Consider the following 19732-nt stretch of genomic DNA (forward strand, 5'->3'; position numbering starts at 1 on the left):
TGGTACCAGTACCATGCTGTTTTGGTTACTGTAGCCTTGTAGTATAGTTTGAAGTCAGGTAGCATAATGCCTCTGGCTTTGTTCTTTTGGCTTAGGATTGACTTGGCGATGCGGGCTCTTTTTTGGTTCCATATGAACTTTAAAGTAGTTTTTTCTAATTCTGTGAAGAAAGTCATTGGTAGCTTGATGGGGATGGCACTGAATCTGTAAATTACCTTGGGCAGTATGGCCATTTTCACGATATTGATTCTTCCTACCCATGAGTATGGAATGTTCTCCCATTTGTTTGTATCCTCTTTTATTTCATTGAGCAGTGGTTTGTAGTTCTCCTTGAAGAGGTCCTTCACATCCCTTGTAAGTTGGATTCCTAGGTATTTTATTCTCTTTGAAGCAGTTGTGAATGGGATGCTAAGACTTTGCTTAAGTTGCTTATCAGCTTAAGGAGATTTTGGGCTGAGACAATGGGGTTTTCTAGATATACAATCATGTCATCTGCAAACAGGGACAATTTGACTTCCTCTTTTCCTAATTGAATACCCTTTATTTCCTTCTCCTGCCTAATTGCCCTGGCCAGAACTTCCAACACTATGTTGAATAGGAGTGGTGAGAGAAGGCATCCCTGTCTTGTGCCAGTTTTCAAAGGGAATGCTTCCAGTTTGTGCCCATTCAGTGTGATATTTACTGTGGGTTTGTCATAGATAGCTCTTATTATCTTGAGATACGTCCCATCAATACCTAATTTATTGAGAGTTTTTAGCATGAAGGGTTGTTGAATTTTGTCAAAGGCCTTTTCTGCATCTATTGAGATAATCATGTGGTTTTTGTTTTTGGCTCTGTTTGTATGCTGGATTACATTTATTGATTTGCATATGTTGAACCAGTCTTGCATCCCAGGGATGAAGCCCACTTGATCATGGTGGATAAGCTTTTTGATGTGCTGCTGGATTCGGTTTGCCAGTATTTTATTGAGGATTTTTGCATCAATGTTCATCAAGGATATTGGTCTAAAATTCTCTGTTTTGGTTGTGCCTCTGCCAGGCTTTGGTATCAGGATGCTGCTGGCCTCATAAAATGAGTTAGGGAGGATTCCCTCTTTTTCTATTGATTGGAATAGTTTCAGAAAGAATGGTACCAGCTCCTCCTTGTACCTCTGGTAGAATTCGGCTATGAATCCTTCTGGTCCTGGACTCTTTTTGGTTGGTAAGCTATTGATGATTGCCACAATTTCAGAGCCTGTTATTGGTCTATTCAGAGATTCAACTTCTTCCTGGTTTAGTCTTGGGAGGGTGTATGTGTCGAGGAATTTATCCATTTCTTCTAGATTTTCTAGTTTATTTGCGTAGAGGTGTTTGTAGTATTCTCTGATGGTAGTTTGTATTTCTGTGGGATCGGTGGTGATATCCCCTTTATCATTTTTTATTGCGTCTATTTGATTGTTCTCTCTTTTCTTCTTTATTGGTCTTGCTAGAGGTCTATCAATTTTGTTGATCTTTTCAAAAAACCAGCTCCTGGATTCATTAATGTTTTGAAGGGTTTTTTGTGTCTCTATTTCCTTCAGTTCTGCTCTGATTTTAGTTATTTCTTGCCTTCTGCTAGCTTTTGAATGTGCTTGCTCTTGCTTTTCTAGTTCTTTTAATTGTGATGTTAGGGTGTCAATTTTGGATCTTTCCTGCTTTCTCTTGTGGGCATTTAGTGCTATAAATTTCCCTCTACACACTGCTTTGAATGTGTCCCAGAGATTCTGGTATGTTATGTCTTTGTTCTCGTCGGTTCCAAAGAACATCTTTATTTCTGCCTTCCTTTCGTTATGTACCCAGTAGTCACTCTGGAGCAGGTTGTTCAGTTTTCATGTAGTTGAGCAGTTTTGAGTGAGTTTCTTAATCCTGAGTTCTAGTTTGATTGCACTGTGGTCTGAGAGACAGTTTGTTGTAATTTCTGTTCTTTTACATTTGCTGAGGAGTGCTTTACTTCCAACTATGTGGTCAATTTTGGAATAGGCATGGTGTGGTGCTGAAAAAAATGTATATTCAGTTGATTTGGGGTGGAGAGTTCTGTAGATGTCTATTAGGTCCGCTTGGTGCAGAGCTGTGTTCAATTCCTGGATATCCTTGTTAACTTTCTGTCTCGTTGATCTGTCTAATGTTGAAAGTGGGGTATTAAAGTCTCCCATTATTATTGTGTGGGAGTCTAAGTCTCTTTGTAGGTCACTAAGGACTTACTTTATGAATCTGGGTGCTCCTGTGTTGGGTGCATATATATTTAGGATAGTTAGCTCTTCTTGTTGAATTGATCTCTTTACCATTATGTAATGGCCTTCTTTGTCTCTTTTGATCTTTGTTGGTTTAAAGTGTGTTTTATCAGAGACTAGGATTGCAACCCTTGCCTTTTTTTGTTTTCCATTTGCTTGGTAGATCTTCCTCTATCCCTTTATTTTGAGTCTATGTGTGTCTCTGCACGTGTGATGGGTTTCCTGAATACAGCACACTGATGGGTCTTGACTCTTTATCCAATCTGCCAGTCTATGTCTTTTAATTGCAGCATTTATCCCATTTACATTTAAAGTTAATATTGTTATATGTGAATTTGGTCCTGTCATTATGATGTTAGCTGGTTATTTTGCTCGTTAGTTGATGCAGTTTCTTCCTAGCCTTGATGGTCTTTACATTTTGGCATGTTTTTGCAGTGGCTGGTACCAGATATTCCTTTCCATGTTTAGTGCTTCCTTCAGGAGCTCTTTTAGGGCAAGCCTGGTGGTGACAAAATCAGTCAGCATTTGCTTGTCTGTAAAGTATTTTATTTCTCCTTCACTTATGAAGCTTAGTTTGGCTGGATATGAAATTCTGGGTTGAAAATTCTTTTCTTTAAGAATGTTGAATATTGGCCCTCACTCTCTTCTGGCTTGTAGAGTTTCTGCCGAGAGATCTGCTGTTAGTCTGATGGGCTTCCCTTTGTGGGTAACCCGACCTTTCTCTCTGGCTGCCCTTAACATTTTTTCCTTCATTTCAACTTTGGTGAATCTGACAATTATGTGTCTTGGAGTTGCTCTTCTCGAGGAGTATCTTTGTGGCATTCTCTGTATTTCCTGAATGTGAATGTTGGCCTGCCTTGCTAGATTGGGGAAGTTCTCCTGGATAATATCCTGCAGAGTGTTTTCCAACTTGGTTCCATTCTCCCCGTCACTTTCAGGTACATCAATCAAACGTAGATTTGGTCTTTTCACATAGTCCGATATTTCTTGGAGGCTTTGTTCGTTTCTTTTTATTCTTTTTTCTCTAAACTTCCCTTCTCTCTTCATTTCATTCATTTCGTCTTCCATCACTGATACCCTTTCTTCCAGTCAATCGCATCGGCTCCTGAGGCTTCTGCATTCTTCACGTAGTTCTCGAGCCTTGGCTTTTAGCTCCATCAGCTCCTTTATGGACTTCTCTGCATTGGTTATTCTAGTTATCCATTCGTCTAATTTTTTTTCACAGTTTTTAACTTCTTTGCCATTGGTTTGAATTTCCTCCTGTAGCTCGGAGTTGTTTGATCGTCTGAAGCCTTCTTCTCTCAACTAGTCAAAGTCATTCTCCATCCAGCTTTGTTCCATTGTGGTGAGGAGCTGTGTTCCTTTGGAGGAGGTGAGGCACTCTGCTTTTTAGAGTTTCCAGTTTTTCTGCTCTGTTTTCTCCCCATCTTTGTGGTTTTATCTACTTTTGGTCTTTAATGATGGTGACGTACAGAAGGGTTTTTGGTGTGGGTGTCCTTTCTGTTTGTTAGTTTTCCTTCTAACATACAGGACCCTCAGCTGCAGGTCTGTTGGAGTTTGCTCGAGGTCCACTCCAGACCCTGTTTGCCTGGGTATCAGCAGTGGTGGCTGCAGAACAGCAGTGGCTGTAAAACAGCAGATCTTGGTGAACCACAAATGCTGCTGCCTGATCGTTCCTCTGGAAGTTTTGTCTCAGAGGAGTACCTGGCCATGTGAGGTGTCAGTCTGCCCCTACTGGGGGGTGCCTCCCAGTTAGGCTGCTCGGGGGTCAGGGACCCACTTGAGGAGACAGTCTGCCCGTTCTCAGATCTCTAGCTGCGTGCTGGGAGAACCACTGCTCTCTTCTAAGCTGTCAGACAGGGACATTTAAGTCTGCAGATGTTACTGCTGTCTTTTTGTTTGTCTGTGCCCTGCCCCCAGAGGTGGAGCCTACAGAGGCAGGCAGGCCTCCTTGAGCTGTGGTGGGCTTCACTCAGTTGGAGCTTCCAGGCTGCTTTGTTTACCTAATCAAGCCTGGGCAATGGCAGGCGCCCCTCCCCCAGCCTTACTGCTGCCTTGCAGTTTGATCTCAGACTGCTGTGCTGGCAATCAGCGAGACTCTGTGGGTGTAGGACCCTCCAAGCCAGGTGCAGGATATAATCTCCTGGTGTGCTGTTTGTTAAGCCCATTGGAAAAGCGCAGTATTAGGGTGGGAGTGAGCCGATTTTCCAGGTGCTGTCTGTCACCCCTTTCTTTGACTACAAAAGGGAACTCCCTGACCCCTTGCACTTCCTGAGTGAGGCAATGCCTCGCCCTGCTTCGGCTCGCGCATGGTGTGCTGCATCCACTGTCCTGCACCCACTGTCTGGCACTCTCTAGTGAGATCAACCTGGTACCTCAGATGGAAATGCAGAAATCACCCGTCTTCTGTGTCGCTCACGCTGGGAGCTGTAGACCAGAGCTGTTCCTATTTGGCCATCTTGGCTCCACCCGTATAAGCAGTAAGTTATATTATGTTGGTCATTAGGGCTTGTAATTTTGTTTCCTTGACAGTTACATGAGACAAATTCAAGTCACTTCACTGATGAAGAAAACTAAAACCAAAACAATAAATCTTGAACATAATCTTCCACATACCTGAGGTAATTGGGATTTCATATTGTTTTTAGTTTAGCAACAATATTGTTTAGCAACAATACTCAAGACAATGGTTCCTATCTTTATTAATGCTTCCTACTCTGTTTTTCTCCCATTATAGCTTCAGTTTTTAGTATATTGTTGAATGAATCAATGAATAACTAAATGAATAAAAAGCTATTATTTCTTTCTTAGATGAAGTGATAGTCCTAGAAAAAGTAAGACTTGGCCAGGCGTGGTGGCTCATGCCTGTAATCCCAGCACTATGGGAGGCCAAGGCAGGTGGATCACAAGGTCATGGGTTTGAGACCAGCCTGGCCAATATGGTGAAACCCTGTCTCTACTAAAAATACAAAAAACCCAGCTGGGCATGGTAGTGCACACCTGTAGTCCCAGCTACTCGGGAGGCTGAGGCAGGAGAATCACTTGAACCCAGGAGGTGGAGGTTGCAGTGAGCCGAGACTGTGCCACTGCACTTCAGCCTAGGCAATAGAGGGAGACTCTGTCTCAAAAAAAAAGAAAGAAAGAAAATTAAGACTTGTCCAAAGTCCCATACCAAATCTTTGAACTCGTGGGCCTAATTCTTTGATAAGGCAATGAAGATAGACCTGCAAAGTCGTTCTTATTATCCCTGCACTTGTATAAGATCCATTAGGATTGATCAGCTTCTGAGAGAATTCTCAAATTGCAGATGGGCTGTATAGATGGTGAGGATCATAGTGTCAGATGGCATGGTCTTTGAATCTTGACTCTAACCTTCACTGGCTGTGAGAACTTGGGCCAGTCATTCAAATTTTATAGTCCTCATCTGTAAAATGAGGATAATAATATCTACTTTATATGATTAAATGAGTAAATGTGATTGCTACCATTATTATAAGTATTATGATATAGCTGTCTAATTATTCTTGACTTTAAGAAGAGCACTCAATAAGTTGCTATATTGGAATCATATGTATAAAGAGATGATATCTTAGTACTCAAATGACATGTTTTCTCTAGATTCTTAATGTGCCATGATGGGATCAGAGTATTTATTTATAACTGTAGGTTGAAATAGACTTGGGGGCAGAAACGAAGAACAGAGGCTATTCACTAAGATAGTATTGAAACAGGGAATTCTTGTTTCTGTTTTGATAGTTAAATTCTTTACTGGCATATTTCAGTTGTCTATATTAGGAATTTATTTCTGGCACGACAGTCTCTACTCATTCAGATATTTTCTTCCTCTGCATTGTGATGCTGGAATAGAAAGTGTGTCAAAAGTCTTTGTGACTAGGACAGACTCTAAAATGAATCCCAAACTGTCTGTGTAGTTTGTTCCTACTCGGAATCAGGATAACCAATCAGCTCAAGGGGAAAATAAAAATAGTCAAAATGGTTGTTTGGCCTCTTTTAGAGGTAGCAATGTTGCGTGATTTTAAATAAAAACCTCTTGGGCGTCTATTCCTTCAGCATTTTGTAGATGAGTCATAGTTGCCACATGACTGTTTTCTGTAGTGAGAGTGACTAACAGATTCAGTTTCAAATGTCAGGGTCCACACATGGAGATTACTAACAAGGATAAACCAGACTCAGGTGCACTCAGAGCAAGGCCAGATCATAGTGCCCTCTGAAATGACACAAACAGAATTAGCACAAAATACAAGAGATGTGTCCCTTACAGAAATAACCCAACCACTCGGATGGTTTATGTATTATTGATGGTTAATCAGTGGCATCTACCAGAACTCTCCAAAGGAGACCAATAAAAGATTGTCACTAATATAAAATTCAAGTGCCATGCCACCAGAGACCATGATTCTCACCATCTGTACAGCTCATCCACAATTAAACAACTTTCTCAGAAGCAGACTAATCGTAATGGATCTTATCCAAGTACATGAATAATAATAATGATTTTGCTGATCTATCTTCATTGCCTTAGCAGAGAATTAGGCCCAGGAGTTCAAAGATTTGGTAAGGGGCTTTGGACAAGATGTCACTGACATAAGTAAGACAGGCTATGAGTTGAGTATTATAACATGTCTAGAATAATACCCTATGGAAGATGGGGGCTGCATAGAGACTAGATAAAGTCTCCATCTTTTCCCAAAATAATTTGCCAGTTTCTTCACTGCTAGCGAAACAGAGAGAACAAGACCCTCTTTTTGAAGGACACATCTATTCTGGTAACCTGAAAAGTGTTCTTGGGTGGAGTTTGGAAGAATTCTCTTGTCTCTGTTGCAGCCTGAATGGCACATTTCATGAGACTGTCTGTCCCACTCCATTAATCCTGACGCTGTGCCCACAGGTTATCTTTGACCACTCATTTGGTTTTCTCATGGTCCCACTATTAGGAAGGAAATAGCCTGGGCCACACTTAGAAGCATCTTCTATTGTATGTGGCTATATTGTCATCTAGCTAACAAATCAGTCTCTTGGGACCTGGGGAGCATGCCTAGATTCTTCAGAGCTGGATCACTCTTGATAAAACTGATAAAATTAAGTTTCTGTACCTAATTAGCCCGATCAGCCTGTGAGACAATCGTGACCCTACAAAGCCCTACCTGAGAAGCTAGTTCTGGGGTTTCTTTCCCCATTACTTTCTTCTCTTTTCAATATAATCTTTACTGAAATACCATCTGGTTTTGTCTTAAAACGATTCCTGAGAAGTTATATATAAATGGAAAATTTTAGTTCAATTGATTTAAAAAAGTCTTTTATCAATGTGGTCTTTGTCTACAGTAATGAAATGCATCATGGTGATCAATCCAGGCAAAATACCCTGCCCCTGAAGCAAAAATGGTTTGGGAGTTTTGGGAGTTGTCTTTTTTCACTTTCTTGGCCACTCCCAATCTTGCTTAAATCCATCTAATTGCCCAATTGCCTGGTCTCTGGGATTGTGAATCTAATATTCTGCCACTTACAGTAAACTCTGGGTGAGCTTTGCCTCATTCTCAAATGATGGGAGCCATGGACTCTGCCCTCTTTCTTCCTGAGCACACTGTTTTCTATGGTGATCACTACCTGAGTGGTGGCATTGATCATAAATATCCTCTAGACCAGAAAGTATGTCAAACTCTTCCCTAACCAGCTTCTTAATGTGATAGATGGACCAATACAGCATGAAGGATAACAAGTTGTGGGAATTCTAGGAAAGGTCCTGGAATGAACCTCAGAGCACCTGCAATCAGTCATTTGTATCCATCCTGTGGGGTTGTGCAAGGAGTGAGGGAGCCTGAGAGTGGGAAATGCCACGTGATTTATCCTTGGGAAATAGCAGTATAGTGTGAAGGGCAAAGCACTGGACTGGGAGTCAGGGAATCTAGTCACCGTACTGCTTCTAACTGAGCAAACCTGGGCAAGTGGCTTCACCTCTCTGGGTCTCAGTTTCTATTCTCATCAACTGAATGGATTAGCCTAGATGATTTTTATTAAATGCTTATTGAATGAAGCGTGGAGGAAAAGTGGCTAGAGAGAAAGGGAAGTAAGAAATAACTGATTTTAGAAACCTAAATATACAGAGACTAGATTAACTTGGCTATAAGGTGAAATTTAAGACCATAAGCCTGGATAAATTATTGGGAGCATGTAGATGAGGGAAAAATTCAACCCTGTTACAAAGAGGGCTGAAACTCTGGAGTCTGAAATCCTATCTCTTATGTGCTCTGTGTGCAGGCAGCTTCATCTTTCTGAAGCCTCCGTCATCTAGAAAATAGAGAGACTGTGATAATTTATATGCAAGCATGAACAGCATATTATTTACAGAACCACCAGAGATTAAGATGCCTTCTGTTCAGGCTGTGACTCCATAATCTCTGGCAGTTTGAAATGAGGAGGCAGGGGAGGATGTGTGTGGCAGGCAAAGGATGTCATGCTCATGTGTTGGTGTACTGTCTGTCTGTGTTTCTGAAGAGAATGCTCTATGTAGGAGCAGCTCAGAATGTAGAAGCAGGGTCTTATCTATCACCTGCTTGTAATTAAGGAACAATGGTATAGCTTCCTAGTGAACAATGGAAAACTTGAGCTTCATGAATATTTAATAGTCACTTTGTGTGTTACATTGGGTTATGCTCAAATGATGGCTAAAATTCCCGAAGGCAGCACAGAGCAGGACAAAATGCTATGAACTGAGAGGAGGGACTAGGCTCTAGCTCTTATACTGCCACAAATTTGCTAGCTGACTTTGGGCAAGTCACTGAACATCTCTGGGTTTTAACTACTTCAACTGTAAAACATAGGGAAAAGAGCATGCCAGGGTGATTTCTGAGATGTCTTCTAGTTGCAAGATTGGACTCCATGAGCCCTGAATTCAAATGATATTCCTAAGATACTCATAAAATCCCTGTTCAAAGGATAAGCCCCTGGCTGAATAAATACATCCACCTGTCTGTATTCAAGTTTCTTCAGTCCTTCCAATATGACCTCCCACCAGCCAGGTAAGTTCAGCCTGCACTTGTATCATTTCTGTTCACACCTTCAGCATTTGCTTATGCTGGTCCCATTTCTACAATAGCTTTCTCTCTCATTTATCCACCTGAAAAAATATTATATACCATTCAAGATACTGTTCAATTATAATTTCCTCTGTGGAAGTGAATTGTTTCCTGGTCTCTCCTTGGAGGCTCCCTCATAATATGTTACAGCATGTGTCATGTTGCATACATGATTAGTGGGGATTACATCTGTGGAACTTTCAGATTACTGGTGACTTGAGGCAGGGATTATGTCTCATATCTAGTGCCTAGCTAGGCCCATGCTTGTCATAAAACAAGTGCATATTACAATGTTTCTTCAATAAATTGCAAAGATAGTCATTTCAGAATCATGATTTACTGATTTTGCATCCCTAAATGCCAACCTTTAGGCCAGCTCTCACATTATAGGCATATTAACCTGCTGGGAATCTTTGCCCCTGCAGAGGTTGGAGGAGGATTTTGTAGAAGCTTCTGGGGGCTAATTTTAAAACCACTGATCTCTGACCCTATTGTTTTACTTATTGGTAAACTTACTGGAAGTCCAGTCATGCTTCTGAACAATAACTACTACAGACCTCACGTGAGCATGGCTGGATTTCATCTGTGGGTGGAGATGAAAAGTAAACTCTCTCTGTCTGCATCAATTGGAGAATTAGGGACCAGGAACAGCACATTACTTAGAGTGGTATTTTTCAGTGGGGGTGGAGTGCTATTGGCATTTTGGACAGGACATTTTTTATTCTGCAGGATTTTTCTGTCTAGTGCAGGATATTTAACATTCTAGATCCCAGTCCACCAAGAGTCAGTGGTAACGCCCCTCTCCTCCAGTGTCTGTGATAATATAAAATACCCCTTATTGAGGTGACATTGCCTCAGGTTGAGGACCATTAATTTGGAAGAAACCAGGAGGCCTCTCCTATTGTAAGTGCCATTTTCTAGATTTACAAATTTAAATCCAAGCTCTTCTTAATCTTAAAGACATTGATTTAGCTGTCAACCCTGGTTCAGAATTGGGTATCAACAGCTTGAGAGTAATTTCTGGCTGGGAAAGACTGAAAGGATGGAAAACCCATCTCTTTCCTCTGGACTAACTCTATGGTTAACAAGGAGCTTTAATGAATGCCATCTCATTGGCCCTATTTGTAACATGAGGGGCAAGATTTATTACCCCTATTTTAAAGGTAAGGAAGTTCAGTCTTGAAGTAGTGAATGGTGCTGGCCCAAGTGTCACAGGTAGTACATTTCAAAGCTGAGTCTGGAAACCAGATCTTCTGACTCCTAGGCCATCCCGCTCCCCACAGAGTATCTAGAAAACCACAGAGGAAGAAGTAGAGTTATGTATTCCGTAATTGGCCTTGGTGTTGATGGGATATGTAGCTAGTTTAACAAGCCAGAAACTAGAGCTAAAGAATAAACATATATATTTGACTACTGTCAGAGCATTCTCAGCTGGTTAGATATACCATATTAAGAGCTAAATGCCCATTTGTATATTCAGTACATTGAAATCCACAGTGAAATAGATGGGTACTGTGGTATACTGTATTTATGACTAATTTGTTAACATAGGATTAATGAGAAGAAAATGATTTTCACAACATGATTTTGAAAGCTTTAGTCTTAGCCTTGACCCAATCCTACCTCCAGGAAATGACACTCTGGGAGCTCTCCCTCTCTACCATAAAAGCTGTCTAGATTGTTACACTGAGTCAAAAACCTAAAGGCAGAAGCTAGAAGACTCTACTGAACAGTAAATATGTGGTGGGCTGACCTTTATAGCATTAGAAGGTGCTGGATTGATCCTGCACCAGCATCCATCTATTTCTGGTGGTGTGGCTGGCCACACATTCTGGGAAGAGGCAGCAGAGTGGTCCTCGCCACATGCAGCCGCCTGCAGAGCACTAACATTCAATGCTGAATCACGTAAACAATTGGTCAATGACATCAATTGCAAAAGCACAAGAGCCCTCTTACAGAAAGACAACGTAGATTCCCATACACAGTACTGAAGTTCTATTCACCATCTTGATTGCTCTTCTAGTAAAAAATTGAGCTAAAATAGAAATTCTCCAGAGAATTGGCTGGTGTGTCAAGTGGCTATAAATGGCACACATTAGCTATCTATCTGTCAGATTTGTGGTTTTTATAGAGGTGGTGTAGCATGGCAGCACAAACTTGTTACCTGTGTGAAATTGGGCAGGTAATTTAACTACTTTAGTATCCAGGTTTCTCATCTGTAAAATGGCGATGATAGCATTACCAACCTTATAAGGCCATAGTAATTGTATATAAGTATTAGCTATCATTATCATTATTGTTTCCAGGTAAAGTACTAGCATGAAATTCAGAGCTTCTGATAAGCAATGATGTAAAAATAAGAATCTTGATTTATGTTTAATTCTTTGGGCTTAAGGAGGCAAATAATGGATTATTCAAGCTCTTGGCCCTAATTCATCGAACCATAGAATGTTATGGCTTGCAGGATGTTGTACACTATTTAATCCAAATATCTTCTTTTACGGATGAAGATTAAAAAGGTAAGAAGAGTTAAATCCTTCCCTAAGTTCTTGCAACATGGATGATGCTGAGGTTTTGAATCTTTTTCTCTGGCTCATAGTTCCACCCCTGAAATTTCTACCTGCTGACCATCCTTGACCAGTAGTTCTTTCACCTGGAGGTACCAAGGGAAATAATCTGAAATCCAAACACATACTCTTTCCTACTCCCTGAATCTTTGATAAAAGATAAACCTGAATCTTTGATAAACTCATCGACTAAACAAGTTTTCATGACTAATGAAATGATGCATGATGTTAATAAATGCAAAGAGTGCATTCTGTAATTGGCTGAGAGAGAGAAGACTCAAGTCATATTCCTCTGACATCAACTCAGGTGAGTGTTCCCAGCATCAATATCTCTCTAAAGTGAGAGTTCAGTTATGTGATTGTTAGAAAATATTGGCATAATAGTATGTTGTATAATCTCTAACAAACAATTAAGCCTTTCCATTTCTGAAGACCATTTTGTCATCAGAATGTTTAAACACCTGGGTGCAATTGTTTTTTGTTTACTGATTATTTTTCAAAAACATGGAAAAAATTTTAAAAAATGAAGAGACAATGAGAACCAGCTTGATTATTTGTTGCTCATTGGGTTGGAATATTTTGCCTTTGGCAAATAAGAATCAGTTAATTCTAGGCATTTCCTTATTGACTTGCTAGAATAGAATGAGCTGTTTTTCTTTCATTTTTGTCAGTAATCACCAGTTAAAACTGTTAAAGGGAAGCCTTATTATTCCTGGAAAAGGATAATATTCTGTAAACCATCAGACTGTGATGTCGCTAATTCTCCTCTAATTAATATAGGTGCTTTCATTCTAAGCTAAGCTTCTTCTGAATTTAGGAACAATAGCAATTGCCTGCTGCTATCATGAAGGCCAGCCAAATACTTTCTGGAGGAAATGACAGGTATCTCTTCAAGATAAGAGTGGAAAAGAACACACAACTCCATTTAAGCTTTGAGTTTCTGAAGTTGCCTCATCACAGTGAAATGCAAGGCCCTTGGGCTGATGTGTGCTTTGTTTTCTGGGTGAAGCAGCAAAACACTATTCTCAGGAGTAGTCTGTCTTGGCCATCACTATTCATGCCCCGAGAAGGGCTAGAAGTGTGGTTATTAGGGTAAGATTTGATATACTGTGTTTGCCTCCTGTTTTATTTGCTAAAGGAAAATGCCATAGGGAATACTGAATTCTTGGTAGAGAGGGTTGGCAAGATGAGTGTATGGCATGAATTAACCTGGAACAATGGTCTGAATTCAACAAATATTTATTGATCATCCATGTGTTCCAAACATCCTTAACCACAACATTTTTGTGTCAGAATAGGACATTCTTCAACTATGTTATTGATTAAATGGATGATTGTATGCTATTAGGATTGGTTTCAAAGCTACATTGTCAGTTCTCTTTATCTCTTGGGATATACAATTAGAGAAATCCTTTAAGCTACAGACAGAGAAAAACTCTTTTCAGCTCCAAGGTAATGGCATTTTCCCCTTTCCAAAATCCAGGTCCTTCCAAGGGGTAAACAAGTCCAATGAAGTGAATAAATCATGACGCCCAGCAAAATATGTTTATTGTTAAAGCTAGCATCATCTACTAGAGGCCAGAGTTAACAACTTTGCTTATTTTTCCTTCAGTAATATAGTCTCACATGCAACAAAGGCTTGAGGACAGCAGGCTTGACCAGAAACAGTGGCTAAGTGTATGTCTCAACTATTTACCTGGCAGAGCATCTTACAAGGTAGCATCTATAACTTTGTTAACTATAAACAAAGGTAAACTAGATCTCTGGAGCTGGAGATAAAACCTCATGCCCTTGGTCATACTCAGCTTGAGTAGGTGCTTTGTTAATGAATGAATGAATAAATAAAGTGACTTCGTTGAGTTTTCAAGATGATAACAACCTAATAAATACAGTGAAGAATCACCTGATGGAATAACTTTGTTTCCAGGCTTATTTTCTACAATATCTGAGCACTGTGTTAATCTTTGTGTTATAAGAGAAAAATATTTAAGTATCAAAATGGTGAGCCATTATAGAAGGTATGGCTGCATCTGAAAAGCACTTTTACTTGACACATAAATAGCATACACAGATCAAAGTGCAGGAGTAGATGATAGATGCCAGGTTTGGGAGTAAATGTTAGCCAGATGCATAAGGTTCTCCTAATGGCCCCAACAGAGTTCAACTTAGAGAATGAATAAAGACTTGTTATTTAAGATTAGAATCCCTAATGCAAACTCAATAATTCAGTCAAGTTAATGACCTTCACTTTTATTTTGTTTTAATCAATGCATGAAATAGAATTATTCTTGTTCTGATTGATCTATGAGAATGGATAGAAGCTCATTTCAATTTGTAATTAGTAAAAACATATTTTGAAAATTATCCCTCTCACCCACTCACACTGAGGAATATCCATAATGCTTGTATTTTGTTATTTCTGAACCCCTATTACCATGATGGGATCATTATTGATGATTACTTAAAAACTATTAGTTAAAAGGTAAAAGCTGTTCCAAACAACTTAGACTTCCTAGTTATTATTTTTTTTAATCCTGAGAAGAAAATGTTCAGGACCAAATAAACTAAACAACAAACAATGCACAGTATTTCAATTAATAGAATCTAACCAATCAGAAATTTCAATAACTAAATTTTTTCTTCACCGTTCCGCTTTTCAGTGAAATAAATGACCACAAAGGCAAAAATACAGTCATATCAGGATTAAAATCATTCAGAAATGCATTCAGCCTGAACTACCCTATTTGTACATTGTCTGTACCATGTCTATATAAAATAATAAACCACTGCAGATTCAATCATGCGCCTTACAAAGTACTTTCGTATACCTACACTTTGAGTTTCACAATAGTCCTTTGAGATAGTTATGGCAATTCCTTTGAGATAGTTATGGCAATTCTCATCAACATCTTAGAGATGGAGAAATGGAGCTCTAGAGGGCCTCATAATGTCACCAAGTAGTAAGTGGCACCTATACTACTGACTCTAAGTCTTATATTCTTTCCATGTCTATCATACTATGATTACTAAGACAAGATAAACACACACACGTTATTACATATACATGTAATCTATAAACTTGGATTTTGAATTGGAACTTTCAGATTATATCTAAGTCAAAATTCATGAAACCAGCAAGCCTCATTCATGGAATATTCTACTTTATAGTAACATAGAATTCATATGAAGCAAACTCCAGAGGCTACCAGCTCCTTAAGTAAGACATGCACACTCCTTCATAGCCTAATTGTCCTAGGTATCTTTGGGCTGCTGGTGATGTATTAGGCATAAGTGGCTTTTTCTGCTTTTCTTGGCAGAAGACTCAAAGAAGAGTAGGTCCTTACTTCTTCCCAATTCCTAGTTGTTGGTTGCTGTGAGGGTGTGTTTAGTACTGTCTAAAGCAGCGTTTTTCAACACAACTTTCTTAAATGATAAAAATTTTCTGATATCTACCCTGTCCAATACAGTAGTCATTAGCCATATAGAGTTATTGAACACTTGAAATATGACTAGTGTGACTGGGGGGGCTAAATTTTTAATTTCAAAAGTTTAATTAAAATTTAAATATAAATAGTTACATGTGGCTAGCAACTACCATGTTGGACAGAGTAGTTCTAGACAGTTTAAGGTTCTGGTTCACAGGGCCCAGAGCACCTCAGCAACAGCATTCTTGACAGATCACCTAGTAAAGGTACAATAGAAGTTATGTATTTAATTACAAATTATACCTTAATTGGCTCAGGGGAAGGTTTGAAGCAGAATGTTGGCATTATCAATAAGAAGGCATATGGGAATTTTAAAATAAGAGATAACAAATGGGGAGAATATGTTTGGTAAATATTAAGAGATGAGAGAGCAAAACAGTGCCATTTGAATTGAATTTGAATTTCTAAGTGCTATGCTTTGGAGCAGGATGGAACTATCAATTAAATACAAAAATCCAATTGATGAAGATGAGACTTTACTATGAGCTGGAAAGAGAAGAAAGAGGAAATGAACAGAACATCAGGTTCTGCTGTATGTTAGAGCAAACTAGAATCCTAGGGCCATCTTTAATGGAGCTACCTACTTGACAGAATTGTGATAATTCAGTAAAATGATTGAGGAAATAACTTTGCATAGTGCCTCACATATGATAAGCATTTCATAGATATTAGCACTTATAATGATCTTTATTTATAAAAATCCTTAGGTCTTATTAGGGCCTTTTCCCAGACCCTGTGAGAACCTGGGCAGTTGCTTAGGGTAACCAATTTTGGGAAAATTATTTTTTGGGGAATAGGTCATAGAAGAGGAGGGATAGACAAGATACGGCAAGTAAAGAAATGACACACCACCATTCCCATTTGTGAATTGCTGCTACAGAGAAAACTGTTACTGAGGAAGGTGGGTCATTTCTCCTAGGTATGTTGGGTTAGACAACACTGGAATAGTAGGACCAGAGGGGAAAGAGCTGGAAGACAAAGGAGTTGGAAGAAAGGTAAGAGGAATGCTTGTATGTTAAGTGTTTGTATTTTTGGTATGTTCTTTAATTTAGTTCACTGATGCTGATGTTTAGTCAAAGATAATCAAAGAAGGCAGTATGGAAGAGTATTTCAGACACCATGAAATAGTGGGAAAGGCCCTGGGCCTGGAACCAAGTTAACTGGGTTCTAATTTTTCAATCATGTGACTTAGACTAATGACTATCTTTTGGTTTCCAAGTTTTCTTTCTTGTAAAACAATGGTGCTAAATGATATTCAAAGCTATTCTAGTTCTAAAATTCAATAGTATAATTCTAAATATGAAAGTACATGTGGACTCTAGTTCTCCAGACTTCCTGAAGCCCTGCTACTCTTTTAGAAAAGCCTGCTGGTTTAGTTCTCTAACTTGTTTCCATAGTATTGGAGCTGAAGTTGTGTGAACAGTGGTATCTCAAGCAGCATGCAAAAGCAGTTGGGAGGGTGGGAGTGCGTGACAGTGAGTGGGTGAACGGATTAAAGAGAAAAGGGTTGGAAGAGAGGAGAGTGTGTGAAAGAGAAGAGCAGGCCTCCCTCCTTTGTCATTCTCCTGCTCTAATCTCCAATAACAGCTATTCAGAGCCAAATACCAAAATGAAGGCATGAAAATGGCTTGGACTTTGAGTTAAATAGATTTGATTTTGAATCCAATCTCTGGAATCAAGTTTCTGTTTCCTTCTCTGTGTGATACTTATGGTTGGCAGCTATTGTGAAGTTTAAATGAAATATTATTACCCAGCAGATAGAGGTGTTCAGTACAAACTAGGTCTCCCCAAGTTGGCTCAATCCTTTCCCCATCTTACCCATAATATAAAAGACTAGCTAAAGAAACAAACATACAGGGCTGCTTAGTGATCTTTATCTAGAGCATGTAAATAACATGCAGTGGGGAAAGAAGTGTTCTAAGAAGAAAAAGCTATAACCATGAAGCCCCTCCTTTGTGTAGCCTAACAATTCTCTGATTCCTGAAAGCCACAGAAATGTTTATTATCAAAACAGCATCCCTAACTGCCTTTCAACACTTTACCGACAGGAAGTCTCACTGTTCAGGTATAGGAAGTAGAACGAGGAAGCTCCCGAAGTTAGCAAAGCTGGATCCTGAAGTGGCACCCGCTTCCTGCTCTTCCACCCAGGAAGGCCGGGAACCTTTTCCCAAGCGGAGTCCCGGGGAAGCAGAAAACCGGGAAAGGCAAAGCCCCTTCTTTACCTGTTTCTCTAGGTCGCTTGCTTAGAACTCTTTAGGTGGTTCCAACGCAGTTTCTGCTCGCAGGGAATGCGGGCCCCGGCGGTATTAGCACCCAGCCTCCGAGAACTTTCAGCACCGAGGACAGCGCCATCCCCTGCACTTAGTCGGAGGAGGAGAGCTACCTTGCCTCCAGCGCTCTCCTACACCCTATACCTAGGGGGAGGCAGGTTGTCACCCTGCGGCCCTTGGGCAACTTGGGCCAGTGACGTTCCCCGACACTCAGGCGGGGATCCTTTCGCCAGAGCCAGTTCCTTTGAGTGTCTCCGCTCAAAATCTCAAGGAAACGAGCATCACACAGGTGGGGGGATGAGGAGTGCCAGGAACAGACGAGAGCCCCGCTGCTTTAGCCTTCCTGCATCTCTTCTCGCCTTTCCTTTGCTCACTCTTCAATCGCAATATAAAATACTCATTTGGGGAGGGGGCAGGGTGACACAGGGGAGAGAAAGAGGGTGGGGGCAGCATCCCGCGTGGCCACACAGCCCTAGCCTGGCCCTCTTGGATTAGAGGGGAGCTGATGTGCTTTGGAGTGGGGGAAGAGAGGAGACTGAGGGTTGAAGCAGTGCAGGAGAGCTCCCCTTGCTGGGGCTGCCAGCTCTGGGCAGGGAGCTTCCCTGGACACCGCTCCCGTCAGGTCCTCTTCGCCGCCCCCGGGCGAGTCACCACTCTCCGGGGACAGACGCCGTTCGGGGCGCCACCGGCCTGGTCGGGGAGCTGGGCTCGGCGGGAGTCCCTTTGAGGAGTTTGCTCCCAGGTAAAAGGGCAGACGTTGCTCCCGACCTCCCCCAAGTCTGCGACCGGAAAAGCGTCTCCGTTTCATGGGTTCGGTCCGAGGCGGAGAATGGAGCTGCTCGTGCAGGGTGCGCGCCAAGGCGGGGGACAGGACGGGCCCGGCGTCTGCCAAGACCTAGGTTGCCCGCACGCAGCTCACGGCTTCCCTTCTGCCTCCCGCTCTAGCGGCGCCGGAGCCGCGCTGGCCCCCGCCCCGCCCGGCAGCTCCCGCGAGTCAGAGCCCGGTGCACCCAGACTGCGGGCGGTCCGGGCCTCATTCCGGGCCAGAGCACGAAATATCCCGACCCAGATCCTCCGTTCTTTCAGGGAACCCCTTCCCGGAGGGCACCCTCGGCCTCCGCGCCATATTCCTGGTCCCTCGCTCCCGCTGACTCCGGCTCCCTGGGTCATTCGGGGAGAGGCGGCCATCCCAGTTGCAGGGGTCCCGCTGGGGCACGGGGGTCGCGGACGGGGACAAACTGCAGCGAAGGAGGCCGTTCACTTACCGGGATCGGGGCTGGAGGCGACGGGCTGGCTGCCGAGGCTGGAGGCTGGCCGTCCGCACTTACAGCGCGGAGCTGTCTCTCTAGCTGGGGTGGGAGGTGGTGGTGGCGGCAAAGGAAGGCAGGAGGCAGCTGCTGCTGCTGAACAGCTCCTCAATTATTCAGATTGCGCCCCCACCCCCCGAACCCCTCCCCGTGCCTGCTCGTCCTCCCTCCAGCTCGCCTGTCTCCGCCTCCTTGGAGTCACATGGCCTGCCCAACCCCTTACATACTGAGCCCAAGCCTGGCACCAGACCACCTCCCACCCGGTCCCCCCCCACCCCCGCCTTCCCCTCTGTCTGCCGCTCACAACTCCTCGCTGGCCTTCTGAGCCTCCAGGTGTGACCTCCAATACTGTCTTATCGCAGGCTGCGGGGAGGTTGAAGGGGTCGTGGATGGGGCAGTTCTTTGCCTGGGAAAGCAGGGACCAGCAGGACTCTGTAGTGTCTGTGCGTTGGGAAGGCATTTGCGGCAGCTCTGCCCCTGCTAGACTGGGCTGTCCAGACCTCTTCCTGCCCTCTGGAAGCTTCCCTCATCCTCTGCGGAGCCTTGGTTGCTCTTAAACTTCCACACCCCTGAGCCCTACAGGAAAGAAAAAATGAGAGAGGTCGATTTCTCCTCTCCTCCCAAAGAAGACAAGACCCACCTCCTTATTCAAAGCTCAAGTTTATCTTTGGGTTCACAACATCTTATGGGTTCAAAGATCATGGACTTGAGATTTGAAGAGCCATTAGGATTCCAGTCTGTATGACCTTGGAGCATTTAAC

At 42.0% G+C, this 19732-nt stretch overlaps 1 protein-coding gene across 2 annotated transcripts in view; it reads right to left on the reverse strand.

Annotated features, from left to right (window-relative positions):
- SLC7A14 (solute carrier family 7 member 14) overlaps positions 1–19122 on the reverse strand; it is a 130445-nt gene extending 111323 nt beyond the window's left edge. For both annotated transcript variants that reach the window (XM_032173996.2, XM_032173994.2), the window contains exon 1: positions 18930–19122. The gene's annotated coding sequence lies outside the window, so the exon portion shown is untranslated. The remainder of the gene's footprint in view (positions 1–18929) is intronic.
- Between the last annotated feature and the right edge of the window lie 610 nt (positions 19123–19732).

This window comes from Hylobates moloch, unplaced genomic scaffold (assembly GCF_009828535.3).
Source record: "Hylobates moloch isolate HMO894 unplaced genomic scaffold, HMol_V3 SCAFFOLD_13, whole genome shotgun sequence".
In the NCBI taxonomy this organism is placed as follows: domain Eukaryota; kingdom Metazoa; phylum Chordata; class Mammalia; order Primates; family Hylobatidae; genus Hylobates; species Hylobates moloch.